Source organism: Varanus komodoensis, unplaced genomic scaffold, assembly GCF_004798865.1.
Source record: "Varanus komodoensis strain SLA01 unplaced genomic scaffold, ASM479886v1 scaffold1, whole genome shotgun sequence".
Classification (NCBI taxonomy): domain Eukaryota; kingdom Metazoa; phylum Chordata; class Lepidosauria; order Squamata; family Varanidae; genus Varanus; species Varanus komodoensis.
In genome coordinates this window covers 45,035,273-45,060,928 of record NW_025335268.1, presented here as the reverse complement: position 1 = coordinate 45,060,928, position 25,656 = coordinate 45,035,273, and the positions used below count along the sequence as shown (strand labels likewise).

At 42.2% G+C, this 25,656-nt stretch overlaps 1 protein-coding gene across 3 annotated transcripts in view; it reads right to left on the bottom strand.

The window, feature by feature from the left end:
* MAP7 (microtubule associated protein 7) overlaps positions 1-25,656 on the bottom strand; it is a 131,902-nt gene that overhangs the window by 76,099 nt on the left and 30,147 nt on the right. The window lies entirely within an intron of this gene.

Genomic DNA, 25,656 nt, shown 5'->3' with positions numbered 1-25,656 from the left:
TCTCCTCTAGGACTGACCAGTTTGATCGCCTTGCGGTCAAACTGGTCAGTCCTAGAGGAGATCAACCCTGACTGCTCTTTAGAAGGTCAGATCCTGAAGATGAAACTCAAATACTTTGGCCACCTAATGAGAAGGAAGGACTCCCTGGAGAAGAGCCTAATGCTGGGAACAATTGACGGGAAAAGAAGAAGGGGACAGCAGAGAGTGAGGTGGCTACATGGAGCCACTGAAGCAGTAGGCGTGAGCTTGAGTGGACTCCGCGGGATGATGGAGGACAGGAAGGCCTGGAGAAACGTTGTCAATGGGGTCGCGATGGGTCGGACACGACTTCGTGCCTAACAACAACAAAACTTTTGTATGCCGTCCCCTATGCATGGCATCTTAGGACATCCTCCTGTTCAAATCTGAACTCTTCCTGAAGCCTTCTTCTCTTTAATTTTGCACCACCCACTTCTCCCTCCACACCTCACTTCAAATATAACTGCCACCTCTCCCAGAATGCGTCACTTTAAGAAGGACCTCTCAAAGCATAGCCTTTAGATCTGCCCAGCTCCCCAAGAGCCTACCTAAGCTCTTGCTCTGGGAAATTCTTGGGCAAGGTGAAAGATTGGGGAAGTCCACTTGCTCTGTAGGTAGTACATCTGTACTACTACACATCTGTGTGGGCAGCTGATATAGGAGAGTGGGGGAATGAAGTGCCAGCATCGTAATCAAGGAGTCCTTTTGCACCCCCAAATTTTGGCATTCAGGGCAGCACTGTCACCTTGTTCCTGAGTTAACTGAAAGGAAAAGTGGATGAGTAAGTGGAAGCCAGCATACTTGTTCACTCCTGCATTGTCACAAACAACCCATGGTCAACAAACGATGGGTTGTTTGATCACGTGAACTGGGTCAAAGTCACAAAAGGTGTTTCCACAATTAGAAATACTTTGAAACATTTTGTTTAAATACAAAATAAAGGACCAAACCTTAGGTCCATGTGCTACACAAAGTTAATAACAGTGCTGTGTTTTTCATATTCAGATCAATTTAAATCTGAGAACATCATGAACATTGTTCTATTCATGGTGTCTTATTTGAGTGACATCTTCCATGAAATATAGCTATAGTAAACAGTTTACATTCCAATCATTCTGACTGCTCTGTAGACTATTCCCATAATAGCAGCAACATTTTAATAGTACCTCTGTACCTTTCACTTGGATACAGCAAACAGAAGAGGCTCAATGTCTGGACTGGCTAACAATATAAAAGGCAATCCATCAACAAGCTGTATTTTACCAAGCAATGTCCAGCTCTGAAATGTGGAGGACAGCTCAGAAACACACCATGACCTGATAGCTGATCCATCTTTGAGTCTGCCGTCTTACTATTTGTCCCCTTAATACCAAGTAGTTTTAAGACCATCATGTTCTGTTCAGTTTTCCTTTACCTCACCCTTTTTTCTTGTTTGCTGTCTTCTGTGAACCCAGTTAAATAATGAAAATCAATGCACCTTTCAACTTTATTATGTTATAAGTTTGTGACGAGCAAGTCAATTTGATTGACCAACCCAACATAAAGACTGAAGGCTGATTAATATCACTTTAAGCATTATTTCCCTAACTGCTTGAATGAAATTCAGGATAAAATACAAACTGACTAGATATGCAACTCAACTCCACTCACACTCTCACATACAGAATTTTTCAGACAATTTTGCCTGAACCAACACATATAGTGCTGCATTGTAGGCAGGAGAAAGTAATGCCTCTTTGAATAACCAAACCTGGAAACATCAAACTCCACATTCAGGAATCTTGACTTCTATTCCTCCAAGCCTCCAAGTTCATTCATGAATTTAAGAAAAACTATTTGCTCTTTTAAGACTGGTTTCCTCTTTAATTAGAGGCATTTAAGCTTAATACTTAGTAAATATGATTCATTACATTGTGACTGGCACTCAGATCGTATTCAGGCTTACTTGGAAATAAGTCCCACACATGTCAATTAATCCACATTAGAAATGAATAGAACTGCTGCCCTAATTTGTCAATCAGCAGCCATGGGTGGTCAAGGGTACAGCAAAACTGTTCCCATTCCTATAAGAATATGGATTTTCCAATGCCACCTTTTCACTGTCGGATGTCTAACTCTACTCTGGCAACATCAAAAATAAAAGAAACCAAAACCTGCAATCCCAGGTGAAGAAGACCAGTTCCTGCATGGGATTCTAAATGTGCTCAGAAAACACACACAAGCTAATCCAGTCGGCCTTTTAATGCACCATTATATGTATTCAGCACACTTTTCATGGAAGGGCAATTTAGAGGAAAAGCGGCAAATGCCACATTGTGGAGTGCACTCTGTAGAGCAGCCTTCCCCAGTCTGGTGCCTACCAGACCTTTTTTACTGATTTATACCATAACTCCTCAGATTTCTGGCCACTGGCTATGCTGACTGAAAGCTGAAGTCCAGCACAACTGGACGGCACCAGGTTGGGCAAAGGTACAACAGAGGATGGCTGCATCTGAAGAATTTCAGAAACTTTGATCCAGTCATGTGAACTTTGATCTCCTCAGCCTCAGTCGCTACTTAAAAATCAACAGCACATTTCAACAATATTTATAGGGTAAGAACTTGGGTACTTGCTCCTTCCATCAATGATTTCGAGAGCGTTTAATAGAAGCTAATGCACATTGCTCTTAGACTTCAAATACTACAAAAGGGAAAGTAAATTATATAAGAATAGTTAACAGCCAATGTGCAGAAAGAAATGCCACAAAAAGCAAGAGAACAAGAAGAGCAGAATGCATCTGGTCTATCCCCTCCACAACACACACAAAGGAGGCCTGCAGCTAACCACCATTAAGTATGGTGCTGATTGTGGTATGAGTGCAGTTGTATTACTGGCTTTCTGCAGCACATTCAGACTGCTTTGAGGAAAATGCACCTGCAAATTAATTAAGCAAATGAACATGCTAGATTCTTAGGCAATCAGGCATCTTTTCTGCCCTAAACATGGATCAGTGTATTTCAGAAGACTTTTTATTCTGTTCCTTGACAGTTAAATGCATTTTGCATAATTCGGTGCAAATCTACTGGGGAAAGCTGCAATAGTGTCTATTTAGACCTGTCACATAGCTGACCAGGCAAGCTCGTTGCCTTGCACATTTGGGGGAGAAACTTAATAGTTTCCAGTCTTGATGATTCAGCATGGCAGCAGTGGCAGATGATTTAGAGTACATTCATTCCAGTTTCATTCAGAAGAAGGTTCAGCAGGCAGAAGGGGCTTACGTAGCATCCTCCCAGTGCTAGGTCACTCCAGGAGAAGTTAGAGCACTTAAGGTGCACAAGTATGGTCAATATTTAAAGTGAAAGGCAAAACCCAGACAGAATAGAAAAGCATTTATTTCCCTGTAGTCAGAGCCCTTGGAAAAGGCACACATTAAATGGTTTAACTTATTTCTTCAAACCTCCTTTAAAAAAAACAAACTAGAAAGCAAATCCATTCACTTGGACTGAATTTGGATTTATAAAGTTAAACACAACACAGGAATGGAAAGAAGATTGGGATTTGAAATGACTGTGGAAAATCTCTGAAAATAATTGCACCTTGGAAATCCCTAAAGAAAGAAAAAAGCTGGATTCTATACACATCCACTCATAAGTAAGGCTGAGCAAATTCAATGGGACTTAGGAATGTATAGGAATGAAACCTTAACATTAAAAGCATTCTCCCAGCTTGCTACATAGTACAGTTTATCACAGACATAGCTCTTAATTATTCCCATGCATGAATAAATTGTCCCTATTCAGAGATACAGGACTGAAACTAAAGGAAAGAAGAAAACTATATAGAGGAAGGAAGGTGGGATTTAATTGCAATGTAACAACAGCAAGAATGAGATAAACATGTTTTATTGTGAAATAATGCAGTAGCAGTACTAAATACAAGATAATGTACTGTATATTTTTACAAGGGTAGTGCATCAGATACCAAACCAGAAACAGCTACATGAGAGCTCTCTTAGGGATGCTAGTTAGGTATGACCAGGGTAGCTCATATAATCAGCACTTATTAGCAATACTGATAGGACCACAGGTAAGCAATCTTGTGGCACAAAGCAAAAGAAACTTGCAGGAATTATCCATATATCTATTTTTGATTTGGAGCCTAATATACAGAGAATCTGGGAGTTTTTCTAAGCTTATCAAGCAGAAGCTTTTAATGGCCGTCTGCAAACATAATGACTCTAGGTGATCTCAAAGAACCTTAGGGCATCTTTGGGAGGGGGATAAAAAAAAACCCAAGGATACACCATGGACAATGGACAAAAAATTCAGTTTGTTTTCAGTCTCAAGCAAATTTAAGAAATTTGAAGTGTATGCATTCAATTTCTAGGCTGCCTCTCCACCAAGAAAGCAGCACTCAAAGTGGCTAACAATCACAAAGCAAAGCAAACAGACTACTTTATGAGTAAAAGGCCTGTTTGAAGAAAGACATCTTTGTGATGTGGACAAAGCACAGGGGAGAGGTAGCCAAGCCAGCCTCTCTTGGCAGGAAGTTTCCCCTGCAGCAGAGGGCAGGATGCATTCCAATGGAGCAAAGCTCAGGGAACCAAGATTTAGGGTGGATGCCAGGAGTACTTCCTGACGGTTAGGACCCTGAGGGTGTGGAATGGGCTTCCATAGAAGGTGATTGAAGCCCCATTAGTGAGGGTGTTTAAGGATAGGCTGGACATGCATGTGGCAGGCATGTCATGAGCGGAGCCAGCTGGAGCTGTGGGCAGACTAAATGGCCCAGAAGGCCCCTTCTGACTCACTCTGTTTCTATGAAGTTCCACAGTCCCAGAGCAGCTGCAGAGAAGACTCGCTCTTATGTCACCACCAGAAGGAGGTGCTGCTGAAAGGAGTACGTCTCTTTAAGATCTTAACACCCAGGCAGGCTCATATATGGGACAAGATGGTCTTTTAGGTAGCTGTACAGAACTTTAAAAGTGACAGTCAGGACTCAGAACTGTGCCAGAAATTGTTAGCCACAGGGTAACAATTTTTAACAGGGCAGCCACATACTCTCTGTTATGGGAACCAGGCACTTGGCTGTAGCATGTTGAACAGTTTTCAAAGATAGTCCCCATGAAGACAGTACGACAGTAGTACAAATCATTTCTCCTCATTGATTTTTATACACATTGTTGTTGCTGTTTTTAAACGTAACTCTGCAATCTTAATCTCAAAGCCAGCCGGAGTGTGTGGCCATCTTTTGTGCTCATTTTGTTCACCTGCTTTATGCCTCTGCTAAATGAAGCTCAATAACGCTGATAAAACAGCACTGTCAACAATGTCTATTAAAGCAGCCAGTAGCTTCCCACGCCACAGCCCTGTGCAGAATTCAAGCTGAATAATGCTGACCAAACTCCTTGCATATGCCTTTGGGAAGAAAAGATATTTTTATGCCATCTATAAAAAGTGTAATGCACCCTTCATCACACTGCATCATCGTCATCATGGGGCTACAGCTTAATTCTTAGTGTGGGATTTTAAACAGTAGTCGCCATCTGGTCCAAGAGGCTTATATGGATTCTGTGATTTATTTTAGATCTAGTTATGTTAAAAATAGCAGTAGGAAGCATGTTTTCAAATATCAATGACTTTTTTAAAAAAAATCAGCTTTAAAAACAAGCCTTGTGAGTCCTCCTATGACTTTAAATACTTCAGAAATAAAAGCAACTGAGAATGATCAGATGTTTGCAAATTTCACATAATGAAAGACTTGTTCACTACAAGTTGACTCAGGTCAGCCAACACCATAACGCACTCTCAAGGCTGGGTTGTTGTTGAACTGTGGGTTCTTGCTGAAAGTGGATAGTGTTGTCTGAACTCAGCTGGGTTAACAAGACATGGCCCCATGAAGAGAGCCATAGTTTGTTGTTGGGCTGCAAACCATGGGTAATTCACTATCATATATTATCTCAGTTGGCTTCAGACTACACAATAACCCACACTTAAACAATCACCCATGCTTTAACAATTCACACTCAGCCCTTGAGTGTTATACATTGTTGCAACCTATCTCCTCTGTTTAAATTTGAATTGACACAACTCACATCATACAATATCACTGAAGCAGCAGCTTAGTTACCACTAAATATTTCCAAATATGAGTACTGTTTATAACTGCAAAACACTTGTAACACTTGTTTTCATTTTTCATCTATTTAATATATGCAGTCTCTGGGAAGAAGCAGCTGCATATTCACTTCATACAGGTGTGCAAATTTCTTTTTCGAAAGATACTGGTTGCTAGGCAACATAGATATTGCTTGTTTGGAAATATGCTTTTTATTATTATTGAAATCTCATTCCCCACAATGAATGTTACTACATCTACCCAGAAATTCTGCCATTTTAAAAATTGATTGTTTTTCTTCAGCCTTGATGCCAGCCTGTAATGTATAAGGAATTTTTTCTGATCACCAAAAAAGGAAAAGAAAACCAATACACAGCCCGCCTTTTGGACCTCCAGGGAGTGCAGCAGCAGGAACTCACCAGCTACAAGCCCCCAGAACAGCCTCTGACCCCTTGGAATAGAAGGCCTTCAACAGAACCCCACAACCTCCTCCTCATTCAAGAGAGGAAAGAAACAGCATTCCCACCAACATTACCCTACCTATTATTGCCACACCCATAGGCCCCTCTGTGTATACATCACCATGGATACTTGTGTGAGAGGTACTATTGCTAAGGTAAGCTTTAGAATTTCCAAGGGCCCAAGGACAATATTTCTGACTTAATGCACCATCTCACTTTCTAAGCCAAGCCATACAAAATTTCCTGTCATAAAGACAGCTGAACCAGTTTCAAGGATAAAAAAATTAGATCTAATTCAATTATTTTTGTAATACCAAAATGTACAAAGATGAGATAACAATTTTTTGATGTGGCTAAACATCTGAGAAGGGAAGGGAAGGGAAGGGAAGGGAAGGGAAGGGAAGGGAAGGGAAGGGAAGGGAAGGGAAGGGGGAAATTCCAAAGTCAATCACAGAACAGTAGAGTTGGAAGGGACCAAGAAGGCCATCAGGTGCAATCCCCTGTTCAGTTCAAGACTCCAAGTTAAACCATCCCTCTCAGATGGCTGCCCAGTTGCATCTTGAACACCTCTAGTATGGGAAAGCACACAACCTCCCTAAGTAATTGGTTCCATTGTCATACTGCTCTAACAATCAGAAATTTTTTCCTGATATCTAACTGGAATCTGGCTTTCCGTAACCTGAGCCCATTATTCTGTGTCCTATGCTCTGATAATTGAGAGAGATCCTGTTCTTCCTCTTTGTGACAACCTTTCAAGTCCTAGCAGAGTGCTATCATATCTCTGCTCAGTCTTCTCTTCCTGAGGCAAAACATGCCCGGTCCTTTCAATCTCTCCTTATAAGGCTTTGTTTCTAGGCCCTAAATCATCCTTGTTGCCTTCCTCTGAACCCCTTCCAGCTTGTCTTCATCTTTCTTAAACTGTGGTGCACATAACTGGACACAATACTCCAGATGAGGCCTAACCAGTGCTAAGTAAATGGGAAATAGTACTTCACAGGTTTTGGAATAATTGAATTGCACTATCCATCAAATTAGGTACCAACTGAGATGTAAATGTGATGCGGTTCCTAACAGAGAGCTAGATACTGACCTGGAAGACACAGCAGAGGGCTAAAATAGCTCTGGCGTAGCTTCATCCCTGTCAGTGCAGTAGCAGAGCAGAAGCTAACTCAACACATCTGCAGTCAGCTACTGAGACCACCCAAACATGTAGAACTCCACAGAACTCTTCAGCCCTCTGTGCCAGGTTATCCTATAGGCCCACCAAGAAACTAGACTGCCAAAAGGAATCCTGGGCTCCCAGTTAGAGCGCAACTGTAAAAAGTCAAGGAGCAAGAGGGCTTTGTTGAGACAACTAGATCTATATCAGTATGTAAGGCAGAGCTGGGGAATCCTGTGACCCTCCAGACATTGCCAAGTCCCACCATTCCCAACTGATCATGTTGAATGAGGATGATGGGAAGTGTAGCCCAGCAGCATCTGGGGGACCACAGCTTCTCTACCCTTGATGTAAGGGCTCAGTCCAGTAGTTGGAGCAAGATGGTTCCTTTGGAGCTATCCATGGTCCTGCAGATGATGTCTGGTTGATGCTTGTTTTTTCAGGAACTACAGAAGCCTTTGGAAGAATTCACCTCCCAGAATTCACAATGTTCAGTGTTACAAACTCTGAGCAACATGGGAAAGGAAAGACAACAAAGCAGCAAGGAAGAAAATTATTTCCTAAAACTCCTTGATGCTACTATTCTTGCTCCTAAGCCATGGGACGAAAGGGCGAGAGAAAGAAAGAGTATGACTGGAAGTGGAGTAAAGGGGATGGACAGAGGTGGGAAATGATACCCTCCAAGTCCTTGGTTTGGCTTAGGGTACTTTTCTGGCTTTCCCCCAGCTCATAAAGCCTGAGAAGATTTGCGTGTGTCTAAATTTTGTCCTTCCTTCTACATTTTGTCCTTTTAGGTTTTGTCTCCTTCCTCACTAACAGAATGAGAATGCCAATGCAGAACAATAGGCATAACAACAATTACTACTTTTCATCTCTGATATATCAGTATGTGAACAAAGGAACACAATATCAAGGACGTGTACTGGGTCTTTCTCCCCTTTCCTTTCTCCCACAGCCCCCAAATCTGCCCCAAAGGGTCCATCCAAGCCTGAAGATCAGACCTGAAGGCCCTTCCTTGTTTCACTGACAGAAGCTATTCTGATGACGGGAAGAGCTGATTGGATACCACCTAACTTTTCCTTGTAAGGTTTACTCAGCAGTGTGCAGTTTATTTCAATGCTATTCTCAGACATTCTTTCACCCTAGAGCATTTTCCCCTTGCTCAGTAAGCCATACAAAAATATTGCATAGTTTCCCTCTGCTCTGGAGAGAGAAAGCAATTATTTTATCTGTGCTGCTTAGAAACACTTTTTAAGTGCAAGACATGCTTGCCTAATAGTTTCTTGAACAAGCTTTTAATGAATGGATAAGGGCTCTCTTTAAAGAGAAGACATCACATTCCTCTTTGTCTGCACCCTTTGCTCTCTTTGCAGGCTGAAATTATGAGAGCATGACTATCTGACTCCATCCCCAAATAATGATTCACCTTTAGACAGCCTTATCAGCTCTTCCAGGTAGCTATTAATGGGCAGAAAGCCTCTGTGGGATGGGATTATCACCCTGTGAATGGCCGGTAACAGGTAGCCCAAATCCATCCTCCAGAGAGGAAGGGCAAAGAGTGAAAGAACATTATGTAGAAGTAGCTGTTCATACTAATTTGAACCTTACATTGTCCCACGTATCACTTTCTCCACAACATTACTGATTAACACAACAGTCTGCAGCAGCAGAGTGGTGAGTTTCTGAACTCTATGGGCTACAAGATGTTCAGCAACAACATGGATCTGAGATGTGCTAAGGGAGGCCTGCAAGTCAGATATACAGCTTCTCTCTCTCTCTCCCCCCCCACCCACCCCCAAACACACAGAGGGTCATGCTTCCCCACCTGTATGATGTAGGCAGGCCTCCAGGGAGTTGCCTTCCCAGCTCACCAAGGCCAAATAGCCACAAGGACCACTTTGGGGGAAATAACTCTACCAACATCCCACCCCTTGTAGTGCTCCCCAATGCCCCGAGTTTAATCTTATTCTCTAAAGAATCCATTATGTACCCTGCCATGCCAATTGTAACTAGACTGGCATTAAGAAAATCACTTCAGACCTGAAGGTAAGTGTAGAGTAGGCAAGAAATCCCAACTTCTCAGAACCAGTTTGGGTTTGATGGGGATGCTACAAGCAATCAGCTAGATCCAAGCTACTGTGCAAGGGAAGATGGAAGGATACCATGACAACCAATGAAGAAGGGAGAATGCATAGGCTGCCTTGCTTAAATAGCCACACCTTAGCTCTGACTGGTCCCACATGCTTTACCTGTGAGCACAGCTGTGTCCTTGATCTCTTGATCCTTCAGCCATATTGATTGATTGATATCCTGCCTTTTTCCTACAAAGGGCTCAAGGCAACTTACACCTCCTCCTCCATTTTATCCCCACAACAACAACCCTATGAGGTAGGTTGGGCTGAGAGTCTGTGACTGGCCCAAAGTCACCCAGTTGGCTCCGTGGCTGAGCGGGGACTAGAACCCAGATTGTCTGAGTCCCAGTCCCTTGCTCTTAACCACTACACCACACACTGGCTCTCACACCACACTGGAATATAAAAACATTCCCCTGAATTACAGTTCTATGAACATGCCCTATCAAGCCACTGTTTGTTGACAAAGAAAAAACTTGAGCCTCTGTAAAAACAGCACTATTTTCTTGCTTCTTATATTGAGCCTGGTTCTCACAAATAAGATATGCTAGGCCTTGGTCTGGACTGTATCTCTTTGGGTTACAGGTGAGACCTAATATAACCAAATACTCCTTCATAATAGCAAAACAAAAATAAAACAAATGCCTACTTTCTTTGTGTAGAAAACTAGAGGCCAAGGGAAAGGGTTCTAACCTAGCCTTTTCTCTGGCATCCAGTTTCTACTACCAGCAGGTTTTTGTATGGAGGAGCATTCAATATGGAGAGAGATGCAACGAGCCCAGATCTAACACAAGTTTATAACCTTACCTGCTGTTTGTGTGGACTACAACACTAATGCAAACACACCCCAAATCCATGGCTACAAACACAAATGGAATGCTAGACTATATTCATCCCTACGGTCAAACTGCTCTCTCATGGCAGGAACTTGAAGGTCTGGAAGGAATCGGTGCTTCATTTAGAAATAGCTTTAAAATCTTTAGGTGACTCGCATCTCAATATCTCTTACACAAGGCAAGCATATCAGGTATGTTATTTATAAAGATCATCACCTTTTCCTTTAAAAAGTATTCTGTTTGCAATAAATCATTTTTACAGTGATTCCCTATTAGAAGGACATTCAAACCTCATTTTAGGGTAAAATGAGGACAAAATCAATAGCAGACATTTCACATTGAAAGTGCATAATGATCTATTAAGCTATAAAAGTGTAGATTTGTTGGATTCCATGTAAATCCATAAAAACTGAAAAAGCTTCCCTTATAAATAATGGACAATGACCAGAAAATATGGGTTACACTGGGCTGCAATTGTACATACATGTAGGGCACCGCGTCCAATGGCAAAACACATACAGAATCAGTTTTTATGCTCTCTGAAATCAATGGGTTTTGCAGCCCAATCCTGTGCAAGTTTAATTAGAAATAAATCCTAATGTGGTCAGTGGAACTGACTTCTGAGTAGGTTTAGTTAGGATCAAGCTGTGAAGCATTAGTTAGCAATTCTATTTCATTCATTGTAATGGAATTTAGGTGTGTCTACCTTCCAATAGTTTGTTCTTTATTTGCCATAATTAAGTTGTCAGTGCCCCCACCTGGGGCAGGCAGAGTGCACTCCTCCAGATGTTCTTGCATTGCAACTCCTAGCATCCCTAGTCAGCACAGCCAATGGGGAGGGCTGATAGGAGTTGAAGTCCAACATCTAGAGGGCCATAAATTGCCCACCCCTGCCATAAATGTTCACACTGACCCTGCACATGGGAATTAATAAGACAGAAAACTTGCATTCCTTATTAACTGGCTCTCAAACTCACTTATATTTTCTCCAAACCAGTGACTTAAGATTCTTCATTTATATATTGCCAGATAATCAGGGTTCTCTCAGAGGTTTAAGTCCCTGGTTCCCCCCCCCCCCATATGGCAGAGCGCAAAGTATATGTTAACTGTTGCCTGAAGAGTCACTCCCAGTGGTCATCTAACAAAAAAGAGATTCAAGCCATATGGCTGACAGCACCCGCTTGCGTGCTCGCTCGCTCGCTCGCTCGCTCGCTCGCTCCCTCTCTCTCTCTCTCTCTCTCTCAACAGAGAGAGAGAGAGAGAGAGAGAGAGAGAGAGAGAGAGAGCTCAGTGAACCAGAACCTTACCAAGCCCATTATTTAGTTAGTTAATTACTTGAACAATCAGTACAGCCACTAAAGCACTTGTCTTGCCTGCATGACTGTTGCCTGATCTAAGTGGGAATGCTACACCACTTTGAATTTAAAACATTATTTACAAAACTTCATTCAGTTCTGCCAAAGCTAGAAGACTGCCATAGATGTCCATTAGTCAAGTCCCATGATAATCTCTGATCCAAAAGCTGTTCCTGTGCTTGCAATTCACATCCTTTTTCAACCTGAAATCAACTGCTCATTACTGCTAATGATTGCTGCATATTGCAGGCAACATTCGTATTAATACTGGGCTGCGGACTGACTTTGAGAAAGAAGAGTTGGGGAGCTGAGTGGGGGATTAAATACAATGGCCTTTCACATCTGGTCAACTGGATTAAGGCTGCAATGAAAATGAGGCTTAAAGTCTCGGCCTACTTCAGTCTAAATATTTATTCACTCAGTAAGCCACACCTACCACTATTTCCACAATATGCAATCTGCTGCTGTATAAACTTCTCACTGAAATACTGGATGGTGGGGAGCTAGTTGTGGGAAATAGAGTCCAATATTTCTTCAAGCATTACTGTCTTTGATTTGTTTCCGATTTACTTTTCTTAAAGGAATATTGTATTCCTACTAAGTAATTTGTTTGAAAGCACCTCATTCAGAAAGGTTAAAAAACCTTAATGACATATGTGGGTATATGTTCTGCAATCCCTCACCTTTGCAAACCTTGTTAACTTCAATCTATTAGATCTAACATTTGCCTCCTGTCAAAACAGAGAGAGAGAGAAAGAGAAGGTGTCTGATTCAGTGGTATATTACTGCCAGTGAATGGAGGTACTTATTGCCAGGTACCCACTTTCTTGCTGCAGTTCCCTGGAAACCTGCTGTGGATGGTTAGGGGACGACCATGGAGCAGAGGTAGGGAAGAAATAGGTGAAACAGCTCTTTCTCTCAAGGTATGTTTCTGCTGATAGAGGGAAACCCTGGAGTTACCTGTCTCTTTTTTCACCCCCATCAGCTTGACTGGGAACATTTTTTTCTTTATGCTAGTAAAATAAGCTAGCATGCTTATTTATGTTAATACAATATGCTAGCATGACCAGTCTTTTAAGATTGGAGATAAAAGTTACTAGAAAAATTCATTAAAAGCATATGCAACTCATTTAAGTTTCTGGGCAGCAGATTCTGCCAACTGCCCAGACTAGTCTGAGATAAACATATTTCATAGAACATTTCCTCTGTGTGTCTACTACAAACGGGTCAGGTATGACACCACTGTTGTCAAAGACACTGTTGCAGGTCTTACTTGAAAGCACATTAAGGTGTATGCAAACACTAGTCTCCGGCCGCTGATACATTTTATAATATTCTCTTATTTCTCTGGCTTCTGAATCCACCATTCTCTGAAAATGTGCCAGTAATTTAGGTATAATCTTTACAACATGAAAGAGAACTCATCGTCATGTATCCTGCAGATGACCTTTGCAATGAGAAAAAAAGACTAGGGCTATAGTACATACTGTTTCCCTGGAGGAAAAGATATATAAAACACTGCAGAGCTTTTCAAAAAATAAAAGCTCTTCCCATTTAAATTCTGGGGCTATATATATTTTACACACACTCTCTGCAACTCTCATTCTGATGAAGCACAAGTATTATAGCCTTGCTGTTGTACAAGCTTCCACAGAAACAAAAACCACATGGGAAAAAGAATCCTACTGTATAGAAAATAATGTAATGCTCTTTCTCCTTTGGCTTAAAGCACAAGGAACCATGTATTAAGATGAAAATAAGGGACTTACCTAATTCCTCCATTACTGTGGGGTCCTTCGGTCACATATGCTTTTTGTACAACCTACTGTGGCTCTGCAGCGTGATCCATGTTGGAGCTGTATAAGTTTGCCATGACTTAAATCCACACACGGATTAAACCTGTCTGGAAGTAAAGTAATCCATCGAAGGAAAAGAGGAGGGCTTATGGAAGAGGACTTGACTATGCGATTTCAAAAAACCTAGGGCAGGGAGATCTCCAGAGCAAGCAAAACATAGCTCTGCAGGTCAAGGCCAACACCAACTTATAGTCCCCAGTTCAGTAACTGATCAAAATGGAGTTTGTTAGTCACATCTATGAGATTATTTGTGGGGGCAGAGAAGAGGGGAAATCTGCAGAGCCTTTCCCAGTGCAGTGCGTCAGTAGCGAGAGCAGCTTAGCTGAAGGTAAGCCTTGAGCAACTGGCTAGTGGTGACAGCAGCTGTTTAGCACAGCGTCTCACTTCACTTTGTATTGCAAGTCCAGCATGTTTTCCAACTATCTCTGTTTACCAGGAATGCCCCTATGTTACGCAAAACCTGACCCTCAGCTTTAAAGATCAATAATCTCAAGGCCAATGTGTATGCGGCACAGAATGCATCACTTGAATTTGTGTGAATGGCTGTAAATAGCAGCTGTGGAACAACTGACTGGCTCAGCACCAGGAGGAATGGGGAGCAAGATGACCCCTTTCCTACCTTGTTGCAGTCTTACTGAAATCACCCCACATCCAAAGCTATTTTGGAAAGAAAGCTCCCACTGCTTCTCATGGGCACTTTTCTTTTGATGCAAACAGCAACTCCAAGGAGGAGGAACCGTTTCATTAGGAAAATGGTATGGGAGAAAAGGCCCTTTGCCACCTCCACAATCAGCGTCCTGTCCATGCAGCCTCCGAACATCCACCATGTAATCCGCCATCCGCCAACTGTAAACACATCTGCACTACCAAATGTGACAACTCGGAATCCCATGGGTGGGAGGATGTATCTTTTATCCAACGCACATACATGTAAGCATCCATTCGTACTGTTGTATTTATTGTATGGAAGCCGTCCCGAGGCTTATGCGAATGGGACGGCATACAAAAATTCTGAATAAATAAATAAATTTGTGAAAGTGAAGGCACCACGCAATACAAAGCTATTTCTCAGTATATATAGTCTCATAATTATGGCTTTCTTAGAATATTTTGAACCTGAAGAAAAATATTCCTGGATTTTTAAAGCAGGCCAGTGCAGGGAAGAATATAGCGAATGGAGTACTGTATGACCTTCGGCAGTTTCTCAGCACACAGCATGGTAGTAACCTTCAACATAAGAAAGAGAGCATGACAACCATGACCCTATTTTCTTGTGTAGTGTAAAATGCATTGCCTAGTTTGAAGCTGGAGATCTGAAACCAGATTTTTTGGATATTTCCCTCCGACCTCAAAATCAGTCAAGCAAAGAACCATTTTATGATTGTGGTGCTCAGGAAGGAGGGCTTAACTTCTTTTACATATGCTGCTTCACTGATTGCTCTTTTGGAACAGCTAATTGCCCTACTGGGCAAATACACACTAATTGGCCAAAACATTTTCCCTCAAAGGAACACTGAATGGTTTCAGAATAACTATTTTGATCAGGAAAGTAGTACAAAGGGAAAGACTGCACTTTTCTCATGGCCACAGTCCCAGTCTGATCTGCTCCACTGCTGATTATTTTGTGAGATGAAGGAGTGAATCAGGCAGGTCCAGTCAAAGGTGCTGTGCTTTCATACAGTGTTTGTTTGAAAACATCTGAATGTCAGGAACAGTGGTGCAGCTAGACCTGGACCCTGGACACAAATCCTATGAACCCATAGTCAGTGGGGGCAGCAAAGGATTTCCCAGAGAACTGCAGATCCTAGAGGAAATGAGATATGAGGGTCCCCCCCCCCCCGGTGAAAAATTGCTGTGCAGTTACAGTCTCATAATTACCTTCCCCCTTCCTCCCAAATTCACAAGCAAAGTGCTTCAGCGGGAGAAGGCAAATGCACAGTAAGGAGCACAAAACATTACAAGGACACAGTTGGATAATCAGAGCATTATCTGATGAGCGTGGAAAGGTTCCTTCTCTCCTTCCTGCAGTGAATGCAACAAACTCATCCAGAGGCCTGGATGCACCACCATCGCTTGCGTGATCGTTCCTCTTCTAAAGAGAGGGAAGGAACAGATGAATGGGGCAACTGTGTGAACAGATCCTCATCTGAAGTACCTCAATCACAAGCTACTTTAGAAGCTTGGGCAGGGGGACCTCTGCCATTCCTCTGCCCTATGAAACCAGGAACTACCTGAAACAGACATTTCAAACCAGCTGAAGAACTTGACCAGCTTTGTTGTACACTGTATAATTCCTTCCTCCACGCTGGTGCTCCACCTCTAATTGCCCCCCTCCCATGCAACCATTAGCCTTAAACAACCCTATTGGCTTTAACAGGAGGTTTCTCAGAAGTGGAAAGGACAACTGTACCACAGGATATTGCTTCCTCCTCCCTACTATTCAAGATAAGTCTCAACAAACATAGATTTGAGTTGTACTCTCATAAAGCAAACATGTACAGGCAAAACAACGATATTAAATGTGGGCCTAGCAACTACATCTTTCCCCCCTTTTCACTCTAGAATAGGAGCAGGTCACAAAATCTGTACTGGGACCTTGCGGGAGGAGTTAAGATGACTTTACGCATCTGGACTGGATCTGCATTAAAATGATGCCCGTTTTCCCCCTAAATGAGCCGTTGGCAGCATCCCCAAAGATACTCTCTTCTTGAACACTTTTTTCTCTTAAAGCTGCACAAGGACACCTTGCAGTTTCCATCCAAGATGGAAATGGCTTAGCTAAGAGCAATATGGCATGTATTAAGACATAATTGATCTTAAGAACACTGCTTTAATTTACCAGCTTAGGGACAATAGTCACAATTGGCTTTGTCCATATATGGGGGTGCAACTATTGGTGTCTGAAGATTCCCCACACCCAAAACAGCTGCCAGGCAAGTAACATATGAAGTAACATATGGCAGAATACAGCCAGGTAACCTGCTGCCAAGGTGGAGCGGCTGACAGGGCCATGCTTGTGGATCCAAGACTGCACATCTGAAATGGATGGCCTTGCTCAGTCACTCCATATATATGTCTAGACTGCAAGCCCCTTGCAAGTGTGACTGAGAATCTACCGGGCAAATGGTTCTAACAATGTTACTGCTGGGTACCGAGGTAAAGAAAGCTTTTTGCACAAGCCCTTGCATTGATCACAAAGCAGTAAGAAATATTTTAAGAGTTTCCCCAAAAGGGCAGCAGGGTCGCATCGACACCATTCAAAATATACCATGAAACGAAGGAATTGCCCAAACATGGTAAAATATGAATGATATATTAAAGATCTTGCATCATCTTAGGAATTACACAGCACTGCAGATCACATGTCATTGCTGTGCAGTTACAGTCTCATAATTTGCAAAATAAACAATAATTTAAAAATGTGCATTGATATGAAACCTAATATATATAATTATTTTTAGATTATGACATATAGTGCAGTTCCTGCTATCCCCATAATCAAAAGTATGTCCTATTAAATTCAGTGGGACTTACTCCCAGGATTGCAATCTTCATTGAAGTCTATTTGACCCCAGCACCATATTAGAATATGCAACATTTTAAAAGCACAGCGTGTCAGCAAAGTTCATTATTTATTCATATTTTAGTGTAAAATATCATTATTCCTAATTGTTTAGAAAAAGGCTGTCAGATATATATGTTCCTAATTAGAAACAAAACAGTAAGAATCTTATATTTTATTGATACTCCATGTTTTTTTAAAAAACAGACTGACAGACTGAACGAAACACTTCGACAAAAGAAGAAAACAAATGTGGTAATACAGCCATTTCCCCATCCCTAGATATGCCACTGAAAAATAAGACGAAGACAAAGGGTAAATGTTGTTTCAGTGGGTGTACATTTGTTTACTAAGTAAATTATTTCCATGAGCATGAAGCGCACACACAGTACATCCAACCTGTATGTAAGCATCCTTAATCATCCCCTACTGATCTGGTCTCACTAGGCAGAAGGTCTGCAGCCAAGAATATCTGTTCAGCATGCAAGAGCAGCTGTGGATTGTCCTAGAACAGATAAATGTAGGCCACTGCCATGGAGAGTCCTGGGAGCAAACAGAAAGAGCTCGCCTTGGGAAAGGACAAGAATAACCCATGTTTAAACAAAAGACTTGGCTTAGGAGCTGTTGGAAATGGGTTGTACTTTTCATGAAAGATTTACTCAAGTTAGCCAGGAATGTCCTCAGTGTTATTTTCTAAAAGGTACATAGAAAAGTGTAACTCGACATTAGGAAGTATAATTAGCAAGTAATGGTGGTGGTGGTAGAAGCAGAAGAGGGCGTTCTACAGCTGGAAAATACATCAAACCCCAAACTAGCCCAGAGCTTTGGTGTCCCCATTTTGAACGTGTGTCCCTTAACAAGTTCCAAAGGCTTCCACAGCCTTGCTTCCAAAGGTAAGCAAAGGCTTGCAAGGAAGGTACCACCACCACTTTTAGAAGGAATGCTAAACACCTGCAATGCCCCTCAGACTTACCCATTCCCTATATCATTAGCTACCACTTTCTCAGTAGCTGTGGAGGTGGGAATATTCTTATTATTGAAGAAACTATATTTATATCCAGGCTTCTCATGGTCTTCCTTCTTGGAATTTTATCTTCACAAGTCCCATGAGGTTGATTAGGCTGAGAGTCAGTGACTGGTCCAAAGTCACCAAGAAAACTTCATGGCCAAGTTGTTAAAGTGAGGACACCCCAAAGGTATGGAATGGACTTCCATGGAAGTAGTTGAAGCCTCATCTGTGAAGGTGCTCTAGGATAGGCTGGACATGCACATGTCCAGTGGAGCCAGCTGGAGCTGGAGGTCAGACTAGATGGCCCAGGAGACCCATTCTGACACTCTCTGTTTCTATGTTTCTATCATGTGGGAGCCAGCCAGCATCACCTGGTCCTCTTGGGTAATTTTTTTGGTGCTCGGTTGTGCAGGAAGGTCAATAATGAACTGAAAGTCAGGCAACCAGTATACTCTCTCCTTAAGAAAAGGCCTACTACACATGGTCACCTGTTTACAAATCCTACAATAAACTACATAACATTCTTCTACAATTTTATAATATTCCTTTGGGTTTTAACATCAGGAATAATTGCTTCAGAACTCTGCATGGCTGAAATTCAAGTAGCTGTAATCACCTCAACAAAACACTTGCTCAGTACCAACTTTTAAAGCTGACAACTTACTCTTCCTAGCAGCTTTCTGAGAGTTGTTTCTTACCTATACACAAAAATAAGGTAGATCTGACCCCTTCCCCCTCATGAAGTAGCACAGTAATGTCATGTGCATATGCATAAAAATAATAGTCCTACCTATGCCAGGCATATTGTCATTTGTTACTTGCCTTAAAATGGCTTTCCTGAGTGCATCTGACAGCAAAATGCCACAAACCACCATAATTAAGAACTCAAATAAATGACTGGTTAGAGAATTTGAGGTTTCAACCAAATATAATTGCCCATTATTCAACTGGAAGTCCAAGATTATGCTGTTAAATTACAGGATGAATACTGGTGCTTAGAATCAAATTCTGCAGATGAATAAAACGTTTTATTTTATTTCAAAGCTAGGCTGCAGTGGTATGGAACCGTTTGCTCCTACCACCCTTGTAGGTCTTTAAAGAAGCCTCTCCTTGAGTTACTATCACAGCACAAAGAAGGATATTCTTGGCTGGGATGGGTGGAATGCTTATGAGGATCTAGTAGTAGGTCTCTGAATGATCCAAAGTAGATCACCAAGGGCTTCTTAAATCCCAGTGGTTTAACAACAGTTAAAGCCAACTAACTCTCTCATGCATAATTGTAGTGCTGGAATGAAGAAAGCTTGGGACAGCCAGGAATGGATTTGTATACGGAGGGAAACAAAGGACGGTGCCTTATCAGACTAAAACTGGCCATCTCACCCAGTATTGTTGGCACTAGCCTAGTTCACACATAAAGACATCCACACTACATGTATAGGATGCATTTAGATTGTGGTTTGTTGCTCAATTGTGGGTTGTCATTATGTGCCAATCCTGCACTATGGTTTAACTACATGATGGGTACACACAACCCAACAAACCAGAATACATGTTGAAGATGGGTTGTCGCTGGTTCTTTTGGTTCATTTGGCTTGATGTGCTGTGCGAACACCTGTACATGAGGAACTCACAAAGAAAATCCATCATTTGTTTATGAGTTATGAACTATGGGTTTTTCAGAGTTAATAAAGCATGGTTTGTTAGTGTGGCTGGGTTCACACGCAACAATCCATGGTTAATATGGTGAGCTAGGTTTCCTCCCTTCGCACATTCAAAGCCATAGATCTTTCTTGCAAAAGATTCCTTATTGACCAAAGCGTTTTCCGGAAGCACAAACACTCGTAATGAATCTCTGAGCATACACAGAGCAGTCTGTTGAACCGAATCTAGCATTTATTTCTAGGAATTCTTCTTATGAGTATGTTTGGGCCTCATCTTTTTGGGAAGGGTTGTCTTTTGGAAATGAGCACGCCATCTTCTTTGCATGCCAATTCTCTAATTGGGTAACCGCCCGCCCCCTGCCAACTTCACATCACGGGGCCAAGAGCTGAACCCACCTTGCTTGTATTTACAAAACTCCCCTGTTCCAAGACGCCTCCCACTAACTGTACACCTTGGTTGTTCTCCGAGGGTGCCAGAGCACCAGGGGAGTCTGGTCTTGAGATAAACACCTCCACCTCTCTCATCTCAACATCTGCAATCGGCCCACATTCCAAGGCCGCTGCCACTTCCTCCAAACCCAAAGCAGCAGCCTTTCTCACTCCCAACCGTTACGCAGCAGCACACACTAAACCCACACCCTGGCTTGTTGTGTTGTATGAACCAGGTGTATGAGTTATTAACTGTGAATAACTGAGTTCACAACCAAACAACAGACCTTGGTTTTTTTTTACCTGAGTTGTTTGTGGTTAACAACCCATAATTAAACCATAGTATGGGGCTCAGACTTCTGGCACAAAATACATTAATTCTAAGTGTATGTCTTTTCTACCAGGCTCTGGTTGCTGCATCCCAGGATTTTTATTTTTTATTATTTTTAAAGTATTATTTATTTATTTGGGGTATTTTTAGGCTGTCCAATCACACTGAGTCTCTGGGCGGCTCACAGCAAGTAGATCCCTCAAACCTGACATCAGCCTAGCCCTGTTCTAAGTAATGACTCAGGAACTGTGTATTTTTTGGCCAGAACAGCCCCCTGTAAGCATAAGCTTTAGAAGCAGTGAAAGATGTTCCTTTTCGTGCAGACCTTGAAGTTCAGGGGCACTTTTTCTGACAGGGGGATGGTTTATTTAGTACTGTTATTCATTTTGGGGGGAAACTTTGTTTTTCATAGCTTGTATTATTGCTGTAAACTGAGCTGGATGCAGAAAATCAAGGAAGAGATACGTATGGTGAAAACATAGTCTTCCTAGACTATGAAAAGTAATTGTGTACTTGACAATACTTAAAAGATGTGTGTTCATTCAGCTCCAATTACCTCCTTCTCCATACTAGGATAAATAGGTAGGTTGGATTGCATCCTGCCTTCTTTATTAATTCTACTTTTTTGTAAGGTTTGATGAAGTTTGACAGTCCAAAAATCATGGTTACATTTCTAATCAAATGTCATTTTTCCAGAAGCTAATTGTCTCTTTCTGGGCAGACAAAGTGTCACTCAGCCATAGCATCCCTCTTGAATTGAACAGGACTGTCAGTGCTCAGACAAAATGCCATAGGAAGAGAATCCTGCCACAATCTTCAAATAACCTGCAGAGGTGTAAAGGATGATTAACAGATGTGAAGTGAGTACCCAAGGGAAGCCTGCAGGCACAACAGTGAGAAAGTAGTGATTTCCCAAAGTGTGTGTGTCTGTGTGTTGTGTTGGGGGAGGGGGGGCTTTATACTAATGCCGGGAACTTTATACTACCTCAGAGGCAGGTAAGGTATAACCTGGGTGGAAGCACAAAATCTCATTGGTAATAAGAGGACAGTAGGGTGTTCAGTTCTTTAAAACCCTGAGAAGTCCTGAGGACTTCATATTTTGATTTTGCTCAGATGATTTAGTTTGACCAATCCAACAGATGTAGCATTGCATGCTACTGGAAAGATCACTTCTAATTTCTAACCTCACTTCAAACTGACCTGCTCATTAACAGCTATATTTCTTAAGCCACTTGGAACCAAAGTCACTGGCCTAGTCTGCACAATCACAATGGCTTAAATGAGCCATGGTAGCTTGTTTAAGCTCAGGTGTGTGCACGGTACCACTTGGATACAGCTTGTGCCATGCAAAGCCAAGGGCATGGCTCACTGGAGGGGGAAAACCCCTAGAATTACCCACTGGCTGTTCTCCCTCCAAAAGGCCATGCTGCCGGGCTTTGGATGACATGACAAGCCATACCTGGGCACATAATTAGGCTAATGGTGCTTGGAACATGCTGGCATGAACTGTGGCTTAAACAAGCCACTAAGATTTATCATTACATTACAGACGTAATAAGAAGCTACGTCTCTTTTTTTCTTGTTCTTTTGGTTGCTATTATTCTAATGGAAACTGAACTGGCTGAATCTAGATTGAGACCCTCATTTGAGGAAAAGTGGTCTTTAACCCTTTCCTTGCTACTGTAATCCTATTCTAGATTGTGGGCTCCATACACCTCATTTGTGTGCCAAATAAATGAATAACCATTGGCACAATAAACTGCAGATGTGGGGATCCAGATCAGGACCACAGGAGGGAGGAAGGTCTCCGACCCCGTGATAGTTTCCCAGTTTGGCTCGGACCTGCTGTGCTTACTTTAGAGAAAGCAGAATGACCCAGCTGCTGACCACTTCTTTATCAGAACCCTTAATGTTTTGGCTTTTATTGGATTTGGGCCAGTTAATTACCTATTGGATTTGGTTCAGTTAATTATCATGGCTTTTCACCAAAGAACCCTAGGAACTACAGCTCGGAGAGGGAGGCTAGAGTTCCCTGTGGGGAGAGGCACAGTTAAAGCAGGATTCATTAGTGTGGATGGAGCGAATGCAGCTTGTATGGAAGCACCCCTAGATCATTTGTTTCTTGTAAACTTGTTTATTATGGCCCTCATATGCAAGCGGCATGCTCATAGAAGGGGCCAGGTGCCAGTCAAGGCCTTCTCTAAACTGTCTTTGCCACTGCTTCTCATGCAAGCCTTATTGTGATATTTGAAGAAATTCCCAATATTAAATGGAAGCCAAGTGCAGCATTGCATCAACTGGAGCCAGGTTCTATCCAGCCACTTGTTTTTCAGCAGCAACTCATGGGAATGGTTCTCCCAGTTCTGAGTCGTTCTTTTCAACCATTTCCATTTCTATACTAGGGTGCATGAGTGCTATGCTGGAGAGCTTACAGCATCTAACTTACAGTGCAACCACTTTTTGTCTCGGCTGCCTGTTCCTGAAAGAAGTGCTACGGTTTTTAAGCAGAAAAGGCACTGTGCAGAAAGCTATCTTGAATAACCAGAAAGTCTCAGCAAAAAAATACAATGTATGAGTCATGGAAATGGTCAGAATAACTATAAAATAAACCAGTCTTGCCACATGCACCTCTTACAAAAAGTTCAGCATTGCAAACTTTGGCAGCTTGCTTTTTTAAAAAGGTAATTCATTTTGCTTCATAAAGAATGAACCGTCTGGTCTGTGATGCCAACTTAGATCACATATGTGAACATCTGCCAAGAAAGGGAGTTGTCAGATTTGCTTCTTGTCCTTAGCTCTCATAATCTGGCAGAGTGTACGAGGGCAAATTCAAGCTGATGACACAAGATGCACTCTGCTTGAATGTGCCATGCACACCCCGATGATGGAGGAGCAATGACTCACATTGTAGCTTATTTTGTTCCTCGCTCATTATTTGCAAAAGATGTTAGTCCCATGGCTCTGGTATAACAATGTGCTCTGTCATCAACATCTCCAACTGGCACCAGATGTGCTGGACTACATCTCCTGTAATCCCCAGCAAGCAGGCCCACTGCACGTACCAGTAAACGTTCCTTAACTTTTCTCACTGTACCTTGTAACTATTTCATTTCCCTATTCACAATGTCAACATTTTAAACAAACTTTGAAAAGTGAGAAAGATTTGCATCTGGCTCCTATGCATTAAAAGCATAGGAAGCTATCTAATAAGGAACCAGTCCATGGGTCCATCTAGCCCAATATTGTTGACACTGACTGGCAACAGCTCTCCAGGGCTTGAGGCACAATTTTTGCAAGCCTGCCTGTAGATAACAGCTATCAAGGCTGGGACCTTCTACGCCTACATACAAAGCACATGGTCTTTTGCTGAGCAATGGCTCTGTGAATTACAACTCAAAAGATGTCCAGCTGCATTCACTAAACCTTAATCCAAAGTAAGAGCCAGTATGCTGAAGGTGAGAGTCAGTGTGGTTGGAGCACTGGACTGGGACTCAGGAGACCTGGGTTCTAGTCCCACTCAGCCATGAAGTTCCCAGGGCGGATTTGGCCAGCTACTGATTCCAGGCCTTACCTACTTCACAGGGTTGTTGTGAGTATAAAATGGTGGAGAAGGTCAATATGCATTGCATTCCTCACAAAAAATACTATAATAATATGCCCAAGGCTGTGTGATTTGGGAAACACCCACTAGGATTCAGTAAGACAGAATTCTGAGTTAATGATGATAGAATCACAACGTGAATTATGTATACTCTGTTATCATCATACCAGGGTTCCATTTTTCTTACCTATATCCCAACCAATGATTTTCACTTTTTCTTTTTCTTAATGCAGTGCAGCTCCATGATAGAACAATGTTCTCAGTAAGTTTTTGCCTCAAGTCACTGGAACTGTCATTGTGATAAAAGCTTGGAATTAAACTGCACGTTCAGCATAGTCTTTAAACACAGTTAAAGACAATTAACTGTTCTTGAGAAGTCATAAATCAAGAGAGAGAGGATGAAAATGAAGAGCTAATTTCAAGGTCCATCCCAAGCCATCATTCAGCATTGCAGCAAAGTGATCAATGAAACAAGATGCCTTCTGTTTCTCTGTTCTCCCCTCTTGCAAAACCAGCTCAGGATCTGTTCATGGAAGTAACAGGCACACAAACAACTCTGACCCCAATGCATCCACCATCTTCTGCTAAAATAACAGCCCTGAAACGCAGCGCACAGAAGCTGCCTGTAAGTTTGGATGTCTTTAGCTGGCTTGAAAAGCTCATCAAGACCATCAGGGATAGCCCAAGAAATTTTGCTTCCTGAGGCAAAAGGCAAGATGAAGTCTTCCCTAATTCCACATACAGGACTGGACTGGTTAAATCCCATGTCAGCACTGGAAAGAAGGCAGCAAGCTGGACTGAAGTGTTCAGAGCAGGCCATGCATGGCACCCACACAAATTCTGGCCAGGTCGCCATCACTCCTCACCCCACAACACCTGCTGTTTGAGGCAGGCACCCTCAATTTGTCTGATGCAGGGCTGGTCCTGAGATGCACTGGGCTGCACCTGCCAGCATCCCCAGCCAGCATGGCCAGTAGGAGTTCAGTACAACTGGAAGGCACCTAGAAACATCAGGGCAAAAATCATGCATTGCAAAGGCACTATGTGAAATGAGGTAGAAAGAAGAACATCTGCCCAGAGTAACTTCCAATAAAAGCATTTAAGGTCCCAAATGGACATGCATGTAATTAAGAGGCACATTAAAACAAAATT